Genomic DNA, 10,867 nt, shown 5'->3' on the forward strand with positions numbered 1-10,867 from the left:
GGATTTGGATCAAATAAAAAATGGGTAATTATACTAAAAATGATTGGATCCTTTGGGGATCACCCCCACACCCTCTTAGAGTAATTCTGACTCTCTATATATGTGTGAGATTCACTTATATATGTGTGAGATTTACATCATGAGTGGTTCAGATTTGTGGAGGTTTTCTGCGGGTGAGATCTCAATCATTGCTCGTAATTATACTTGGCTCTTTTTATATTTGGAACTATTTTTAGAATTTGATTAAAAGTTATTTTTTAACTTTTAACTCATTTTGAGTCATATAATCTCTTATATTTTTTATACATTTTTTAAAAAAAAATTAAAAAATTAATTTTTAATCATCTTCCCAAAACAATCTTTGGTCCTTTGAAGTCTTCAAAAAAAATTTCTCCTGATTTAACTTTTCATATTTCAAGTTTTTATCAGTTTGTTTTTAAAATTAATTTTTATTTAAAATTAGATAGAAAATAATAGGTTAATTGTTACATTATATAAAAATATATTATATATAGAGTTTGGATTTATGGCATATTTTGAAAAATAGGTTAAAAATTAATTCTTTTTTAAAAAAAAAAATATGTAAAAAAATAGAGAGATGATATAACTTTAAAAAAAATTAAAAAGCTTTTAATCGTGTTGCCAAAATAAGACTGTTTGTGTAGTTATATATAATAAAATATTTTTATATTACGTGATTGCTAATATATATTTTTTAATCTAATTTTGAAAACAGCCTACTTTGACAAGCTTGTTAAAAGTCAGTTTTTTGGCTTTTTTGGATTGCATCACGTCTTTACTTTTTTTATATATTTTTTTCAAAAAATCAATTTTTAACTAATTTTCTAAAACAGTCCACTGTTAACTTTTAGAATAAGTTGAAAAAAAACCTTGAAAAGGGAAGTGTCAAAGTGATAAAAATAAATAAATTTAAATAGCCAAAGCAAGAAAACTGCAATTTATCCATAAAAAAATTAAGAAAAATTGTAAAACATTAGTATCTTCATAAAATATTTGTAAATTCATCAAAAAAATTTATAATTTTAATTATTAAAATTAGTAAAATTTACCACTAATTTGAAATTATTTTTAAAAATATGTGCTTAATTATAATTTATCCAAAAAAAAACTATCCAAGGCCACTTGTCGGTTGGCTTAGACATGGGGAAGATTCAAGTACTCTTAGGGCATGTTTGATTAGTAAGATTAATAGTGAGAGAATTAATAATCTATGGACATGTTTGATTGATAGGATTAGAGTATGAGATTATGATTATTAATCTAGGGGCTCAATAATCCTGTGTTTGTTTTAAAATTTTGTTTCAGGATTATTAATCAAATGAATAATTAATCTAACAAATTTGTAAGATTATTAGTAATGAGTTAGAGGTGAAATGATATATTCTAAGTTAGAAAATAAAATAAAAAGATATTTTTACTCTTGGCTATATAAACAAAAATGTGAGTCCAAATCAAAAAACCCTAGTCATTTCTACACAGCAGCTTTGCCGAGAGATAAGCAACAATGAAAAACTCTTTTATGGTTATTAGTTTCTATGATAATATAATACAGACTTGTGTTTAATTACCCTTTGGCTTTTGTTTATAAGCATCTTTTTTTTGATGTATTAGAAAGAGATTTAATTACTTTCGGGTGTTTTTTTTTTAATAGCGAAATCATAATTTTTGTTTTAAGAGGGAAATTATAATATATATATATATATTTTTTTTTTGGGGGGGGGGGGGAGGGGTTGGTTTGATTTTCATAAATTTATTTCGGAATTGTTTTGAAAATTAATTTGGTGAAAGAAATTAAAAAAAATTAAAATACTTATTATTTTATAAAATTTTATATTTTGGATGGCCGAAAATAATTTTTAAAAATATTTTTTGATATTTATTTTATCAAATTAGTTTAATTAAAAAAAAAATCAAACATGGCCTTTGTATTTTGTATTTTTATTTTGCTTTATTTATTTATTTATAAATTTTTTTTTTTCAAAATCACATTTGTGAAGAAATTTTGATAAAGTAAAGATTGTGAAGAAACATTGATGGAGGGTAAGATTGAAAAAAAAGATAAATATAGTTGTAATCTTACATTTATATGTTTTCTTATTCAATACAAATCAAACGATGGACAAAAGAATAATTTATCCTACTAATCTAATTAGATAGTGAATACCACACTAATTTGATGGGATTATTAATACCTTCACTATTAGTCTTGTGAATCAAACATGGCTTATGAAATTAGAATAGGATTGATTATCCAACTGGATTAGTGAGATACATAATTTCTTTTTGTCTACATTTATTTTGTAATCGATATAAAAATATATAATTCCTATTATGTATGTTTTGCGTTATTAGTTATAGGATTAAAAAATTCTTCAATTTTGTTTGATAAAATGGCCATCAAAATCTAATATTTGCAACTAAACAATAAAATATGAATTTCATAAATTATTAATCTAGTCTTCGTTTGGCTAACTTAGTTGGGCTAAAAAAGCATAAAAAATAAAATAGGTTTAAATAAGTTAATAAGACAAAATGTCACATTTAAACCATAATCATTTCACTTTTTCTTTCACAAAAGTAAAAAAAAATAAAAAAAAATCAGACCAAACAAATTTTTTAGTCACAAACCAAAAAAATTCCAATTTAAAAAAGTTAATGTCAAATGGCGATTAAATCCTATATTATAATCCACCTAATCAAACCAACATTAAGACCATGGAACGGGGGTGGTCCTGTTTCTTGCGTGAGAGATTCTTGGAGGAGGGTCAAATGTTAGGCACACAACAAGAGCTCAATGGTAAGGACCACCGATCAAATTGCCTCTCGTACGCTTGATTTCTTGGTCTGTCGGTGATTTCTACTTTTTCATTTTCTTTCCTATTCTTGCATTTTGATTTTTTTAAAGAAAAACGAAAACCGATTGAAATTACTTATCAAAAATAGCGATGTGATGTAATTATAATTGTTAAATTAATTTAATTATTTTAAAAATAATTTATACATGAGCTTTCAAAAATAAATTGAATTATTGAAATAACTCATAATTAATCTAGGGAAAATGAACCCCCCCCCCCCCTCTCCCAAAAAAAAAAAAAAAATAGAAGTAGACCATTATAACAAAATAAACTCTTTTTTTTTTTTAATTTTCTCAATTTAAATTTTAAACTTTTAATTTATTTTCAATTTAAACTATTTATATTTTCTTCTTTTCAGACTTCCATAAAGCTATGACGTTTTTTAAAGCTCAAATAAATTTTGCCAAATGGTCTGCAAGCTTAGCTTAGCTACGATCGCAATTAATATTTAATTAAAAAATATATTAAAAAAAAATGTAGGCGGATCAAGTTCTTAATGACTGAAATCTTCATGATTTCATTAACAAGTAGCATAAATTTACTAACATGGTTTGAAAAATTAATAATCCTAATGCACGAGGCTCCATAGTTTACGAGTTCATCACCCAATCACATTCTATGTGAATTTTCTATGCTTTTCCACAGGTTTCTGCAATTGAAAAGTCAATAGCAAATGGTAATGAGGTACCAGAAAAAAGAAGTTAATTCAGCATTAAAAAAAAAGGAAAAAAAAAACCTAATACTCTTGAAAGAATTAAGAAGAAAAAAATGAAATGCAAAATTGATATTGAGTGTATAAATTATCTCAATTTATCATAAAAAATATATGGAAAACAAATATTTGTCAAATAGAGTCTATAAAATATGGTAAAGTTAGTATAATTTAAATTAGGTTTGGATTTGTGTAAAACTCTATAGGTAATTAAAAAAATACATGTTGACGTGACTCTCTTAGAAAGGAAAAAAAAAAAAAACACTTACGCGTGGAAAAAACACAACTTTTAATATATATATATATATATATATGTATGATTTGGGTAATATCACTTCTTTATTTTTATTTATTTTTACGTCATTTTGTAATAAAAAAAATCAAGAGATGTCAGGTGTGTTTGGTTTGTGTTTTGAGATAAATTTTCAAAAAATATTTTGAGGAGAGAGTTTAGAATTTTTTTTGATTTGTTTGGTTATATATTTTGAAAATAGTTTTGGAGTTTGAGATGATTTGATATTTTGTTATAGTTGATTAGATATGTGTGAAAGAAAAAATGATTGAGAATGAGAGAGGAGAGAGAAAAAATCATTGATTGATTTGTAGAAGAGAAAATGATTTTGAAATTTTTTTTTTCAAAAAATTTGAACCAAACAAAATTTTAAAAAAATTTCTCAAAAATTATATCTTGAGATACAAACCAAACAAGCCCGTTAAGTTCTTTGTCAGGTTCTTTGTTGGCTATGGGCTAGAACTGTCCTGAATAGTTCCTTTAATCATTTAGGGCAAATTACACTAATAGTCCCTATAGTTTGGGGCTCGTGTCACTTTGGTCTATGACTTTTCAATTGTGACACGTTTGACCTTGAATTTTGAATCTTGTTTCAAATAAGGACAATTGAGTAAAATCATCAATTTGATAAAAATAAATGTCAAAAAATATTTTTTTTAAATTTTAAAATTATTTCTACACTCCAAAGATAAAATTATGTAAAATTGATAAATCTTTTAGACATTTATTTATTTTACCAAATTAATTTTTATTATATGTTTAGATGATGATTATGCAATAGGTAGTTGTTAAACTTTTAATGTGTAATCGATACATTTAATATATGAAATATTTTTAGTTTTGAATTTTTTTTGACTTAATGGATCGATTTAATAATGATATCAAAGTTGTTGCCATATTTGACTTTTAGAAAAATAGAAACTAATTTAATAAAAACAAAAACAGCCACCCATTACATGATTATCATCCAAACACATAATAAAAATTAATTTGGTAAAATAAATAAATAAATAAATGTCTAAAAGATTTATCAATTTTACATAATGTTATCTTTAGTGGGTAGAAATAATTTTTTAAAATTTCAAAATATTTTTTTGACGTTTATTTTTGTCAAATTAGTTATATTTTATCACATTGACAGTTTTGCCCTTGAAAAATCAAATGGTATTTTCAATTGTCCTTATTTGGAACAAGATTCAAAATTCAGAGTCAAATGTGTTACAATTGAAAAATCAGAGACTAAAATGACACAAGTCCCAAACTATAGGGACCGTTAGAGTAATTCACCCAATCATTTGCCATCTTAAGAGGAAGTACCTTCAAGCAATGACCTGTTTGGGCTTTAGACCACCACCATGGAAGCAATTTCCTCCACCTTCCACCACGTCATCCCGAGGGCTCATCGCCCCAGCACCACCACAAACCAACTTCCCAAAATCCATGCCCATCATCAACTAATGATTGGCACTAAATCCAATCCCACTACTTCAAACTGGTTGATCCACCTAGCAGAATCTCTCTCAAACCTCCTCCACCTCCATATTGAACCACCTATCCAAAACCATCTTCACATCTCTATTTGGAACATCCATTTTGACCATGAGGAGAGGCACAACACTCTGGCTATGTCTCCAAAGGAAGACATATCCGATAAGTGGCGTGAAATACAAGATCATTGTAACTGGAATAATCTTTTGAACCCACTTCATCCCTTGTTACGATGAGAGATTGTCAAGTATGGTGAATTCACGCAAGTGATTTATGATGCCTTTGACTTTGACTCTTTTGTATAGTATTGTGGTAGTTGTAAATACAATCGTGACAAATTCTTTGACAATTTACTATGTAAAGTTGGCCAAAATTTGATCTCAAAAATGATAATGGGGTGTAAATTTAGAGTTAGTATGTTATGGGTCATCTCTATAATAAATTTTGCTCAAATTTAATTTTGGATAAAATTTAAGTAATTTTTTTAGATATGTTACACAACTGATATAGATTTGATATAATTTTTTGGGTAAAATATATGTATGGGTAATGTTATACAAACATAATTTTTGTATAAAAATTTTATACAAAATGACATGATCTTTTATGATCCTTTCATTTTAAGACAAAATATCAATCATTATAGCTTATAATTATAATAATGTCATTGCCATATAACTCTATATGTGGTTTATATAGACATTAATTTTCGTTTTATAAATCATTTATATATTCGGTAAATTCTGTTATGGTTTCAATATGCAAGAATCTATAGCAAAATGCACAGAAATGCAACTATATAGATCATGGATTCACAAAGTCAAGTTTAACGATTGATCTAACATATAGTTCAAAACTAAATTAACTATGATTATCATCTCGATAAAGCAAGCCCAACAATTTGATTAAAGATTTAGGACTCTATATATAAATAACATTGAAGTTAAATCAACATCCAAGGATGCCCTATTAATTTTGAAAATCACAAACACAATAATGTGGAAGAGATGCTTTCCTCATGAGTTTATTTACATTTTTCAACATACCAAAGTGCAATCTTCTTGATTGCTACTAGAACATCCTTCATGATCACCCTCTCCTCAGGTGAGTCTGCAGAGCAATTCAAAGCCAATTGCATAAGAGATGACACACATTGCACATTTGCATTGTTGTGTTCAATGTCTTGCCTGAGCAAGTTGGCATCTAGAACTTGAACTATTGCATTAGGCAATGCATTAGCCACCCAACACTTCAAACTCAAATCTCCATCAAAGGGCTTTGATCTTGTAAATGTTTCCATCAACATGATGCCATAATTGTAAACATCATATTTTGTTGAGACTAATCCTTCTAGTCCATACTCTACATTACATTCATGAGAAGTAACATGGTGAGAAAAGTAAAATAATTTATCATAAACTTAAATTGAAACTTAATCCTCCGCTTGTGTCAACTGAAAACATTTTATGCATTTTTGGCGTTTGGTATGATAGAACACAAAAGGCAATACAAACGTTTCCTAGTCAACAAAGAAACAAGGTTATTTGGGCAAAAAAACGTTTTGTAAACTAAAGTTTTATCAATGTCACCACACTTTCACTACCACTGCTACCACCATATCACCCTACTACCTCCACCAACATCGTCACTATTGTTGGTATTTTTTTATAATAATATTATAAAAATATATAAAATTAAATTAAATAGAAATGACAATAATTTTTTTTTTATTATTAAAGACTGAAATACAGCATAAACTACATAACTAAAAATATAAGAATGAAATAGATCACAACATGAAACATATTACAAGATAGATTCACATGGACATACAAAATAATATACAAGAGCTAGTTTAAGTTTAAAACTTTGACGAACAAAAGATAAGGGATGCAAATTGAAGCTTGTAATATACACAGTTTCTTTAAAATAAATTCGCCGCCTCCTCGATGGGTGTTGGAGGTATACCTGTGTTTGTCTCCCAAGATACAACGGTCAAAACCAGTTAGAGCAGAAGCACCTTCTGAATAGTTTTGGCCAACTTGACAATGGCAACACTCTCTCTCTAGCAGGAACCAAAGAAGGGGCTAACAAAGAAGATAAGAAAATTTTTCTTTGAAATAAAAACCATCTCCAACTTTATTATCTCAAAACAACATCTCATTTTCCTTCTAAAAAATCTCTCCAAAATCATCCTACTAAGTTAGAGGGGAAAATGCCTCTATTTATACAAGTAGGGGAGTTCTTAGCCATGAAGGTTATCATCACGAGGGCCATCAAATGCCATTAACCAAAGCCATCAACTTTAATTATTAGAACTAGAGTTATAAAGGTTAAAAACTCACGGCCACTAATATGGTCATCAACTCCATCATCAAAAGATGAGAGTTACAAAAGTCTAAACCTTCCATGTGCTTAATATATATAAATAAATATGTATATAATGATATTTGAATAAATCAACTAGATAGGTCGCAAAACGGATATGGATGTTGGGTCACAATTCGATCCAAGCCCAATTTCAAACAAATGGACAAGCTAAGCCAAACACAGCACAGTTCAGCCCAAACTCAAGACTAAGTTCAAGTCCAAGATCAAGACCAAACTCAGCACATGCACAAGCACATGCTTAGTCCAAACCAAGATCAAGTCTAAATCTAAGCCCAACTTTTATTGATGCCCTATTTATGAGACAATTCTCATTTGTGGGGGCCGAATATTGGGAGTCGTAGAGATTTCGGATAGTCGAACCTGGGAAAGTGGAAATTCGTGGCATTCGACATCAGCTCGCAAGCTCGAATCCAACTCTATTCGGCCAAATAGCCGATTAAGCAAGGGGGCGATTAAAGAGCGGTCTACTACAAAATGTGCCGAATAGGGTGTTGGAAATGGACCTAATCCCGAGGCCCATGGAAGAAAAGATATAAATAGAAGAATATCAGCCAGAAAGAGGTATGTGAGAATTATTGTGCTTAACTTAGAATATAGGTAATCTTGAGTATTGAGACTGACTTGTCCATCGGAGTGCTAATTCCGGCACCCCCGGTCGGAGTGTTTATTCCTTTTCAAGTGACTATCAGCGGATCACGAGCGTTCCCCAGGATCAGAAGAATATTTCCAAACCACTTCTCCACAATTGGCGTCGTCTGTGGGAATACTCAAACACATCCATGGCGGGCGTAACGGAAGACCCTCCGATAGTCACTGATGAAACCACGCAGAGAGATGACCTCACTCCAACAGACATGCTTGGACCGCAGACCATCCCCGTAAGACGCGCTCTGAACTTCGCCTCACCTTCGACTCCAGAGCATGAGGCAATGCAAGTGATCCTAGAACAAGCAAAGAAAAACGAGCAGAGGTTGGAGAACCTAATCGCTGAGAACGAGCATCTCCGTCAGGATTTGGCCTTGGAGGTGGCAAAGTCCAAACAAGCTGTGCGCCAAGATCCGGAACGACCCCTGAAAGCAGGTGGTCGACGACCTCGAGCTTGGCAACAAGATAGTGATAGCGACTCCGACTCATTATCCCCGGAGCCCAAAAGGAAGGGACGACCAGAAACTTCCAGCTCCTCTGAAGAGGGCCCACGAATAAGGCATAAGCGCAGAAGAAACAGCTCAGATGACGAGGACCAGCATGATCCCTTTGTGCGACGGATCGCAAGGGCGATCCTGCCCAAAAGTGACAGTTGCTATGCTTTGAAAGACCACCTTGAGGAGTTGGTGCAACATGGTCGACTCCAGCAACATGTCCGAAAGAGCGCAACCAAAACAGTTGCACTTCGGCAGGATTCACCTTCGTTCGGCGTTATTCATATGATATATAGCCTGCCAACGCCCCAACTGTGCATGCAATTCAGTCACACCCAGTACCCTAAAAGCAACTAACGCCAGCAAAACGGCCATATGAAGCGCCGAGTATTACCTTCGACGATTCTGATCTTATCGGCATAACAGTCCCCCACATTAATCTACTAGTCATTGAACTACGTGTAAACCGATTTACCGTTGAGCGCGTTCTCATAGACCAGAGGAGTACTTCGGAGGTTATGTATTACAAGACCTTCATCAAACTCGGCTTCAACGAATCAGACCTGTCTCCAGCTCCTTATCCATTATTCGGCTTCAACGCAAACCCAGAGTATCCGTTGGGGAAAATCACACTACCCGTTCGAGTAGGCTCCAGAACAGTAGATGTGGAATTCTTGGTTGTCAAGCTTCCTTCACCGTATAATCTCATCATGGGGCGAACTTGGTTACATACAATATGTGCTGTGCCAAGCACCTATCATCAGCTTCTACGCTTCCCGACAGAACGCGGCATTGAGCAAATTCGTGGTTCCCAGCAATCGGCACAGGCATGTTATCTTCTTTCTGGAAAGACGCCAAAGGAGTTGCAAGTTAATTCCATTGAGGTGCCAGATCGAGACAGCCTCGACGATGTCGGACGACTCCCAAATGAGAAAGCCACGGAAGACCTCGACCGGGTTGAGATTGACGGCAATCTGGAGAGGTTCTTCATGGTCGGCGCCTCCTTGAGTCAAGCCAACAGAGAGCAACTAATATCCTTCCTGCTTGGCAATCTTGATGTATTCGCGTGGACTCCATATGAAATGCCGGGCGTAGACCCATCTATTTCGGAGCACCGTTTGAATGTTGACCCTAAGTGCAAGCCGATTATTCAGAAAAGCCAACGATCAGCCGTAGAGCACACTACCGCCGTCATTGAAGAGGTAGACCAGTGGCTTGATGCCAAAACGATCAGGGAAGTGACTTACCCCACATGGCTCTCTAATACTGTGGTTGTGAAGAAGAAAAATGGGACTTGGCGAGTCTGCGTCGATTTTAAGGATCTAAACAAAGCCTGCCCCAAAGACTGTTTTCCTCTTCCCAGGATAGACCAACTTGTAGATGCTACGGCGCGTCATCAGTGTATGAGCTTCCTTGATGCCTACAGAGGTTATCATCAAATCGTTATGCATCCGGAGGACCAAGAGAAAACTGCATTCCTCACCCCCAAGAGGAACCTATTGCTACAAGGTTATGCCTTTTGGGCTGAAGAATGCAGGGGCAACCTACCAGAGACTGGTCACCACTATGTTCAAGGAGCAACTCGGCAACACTATGGAAGTGTACATTGACGTTATGGTGGTCAAGTCCAAGAAAGAGCAGAATCATATAGCCGATTTGGAAGAGACATTCGGTATCCTACGCAAATATGGAATGAAGTTGAACGCTTCCAAATGTGCGTTTGGTATCGGCTCTAGAAAATTCTTGGGTTACATTGTCAACCACAGAGGAATCGAAGCCAACCCAAGGCAAATCACAGCAATCCTGGAGCTCGGCTCCCCTCGTTCAGTAAAAGAGGTTCAAAAGTTGATGGGGATGGCCGCCGCACTCAATAAGTTTATCAGCCGGTCCACAGATCGCTGCCGATAATTCTTCCACACACTACGGCAGGGCAAGGTTTTTGAATGGTCCACCGAATGCGAAGCCGCTT

This window comes from Camellia sinensis, chromosome 9 (genome assembly GCF_055761805.1).
Source record: "Camellia sinensis isolate YWXY chromosome 9, ASM5576180v1, whole genome shotgun sequence".
NCBI lineage: Eukaryota > Viridiplantae > Streptophyta > Magnoliopsida > Ericales > Theaceae > Camellia > Camellia sinensis.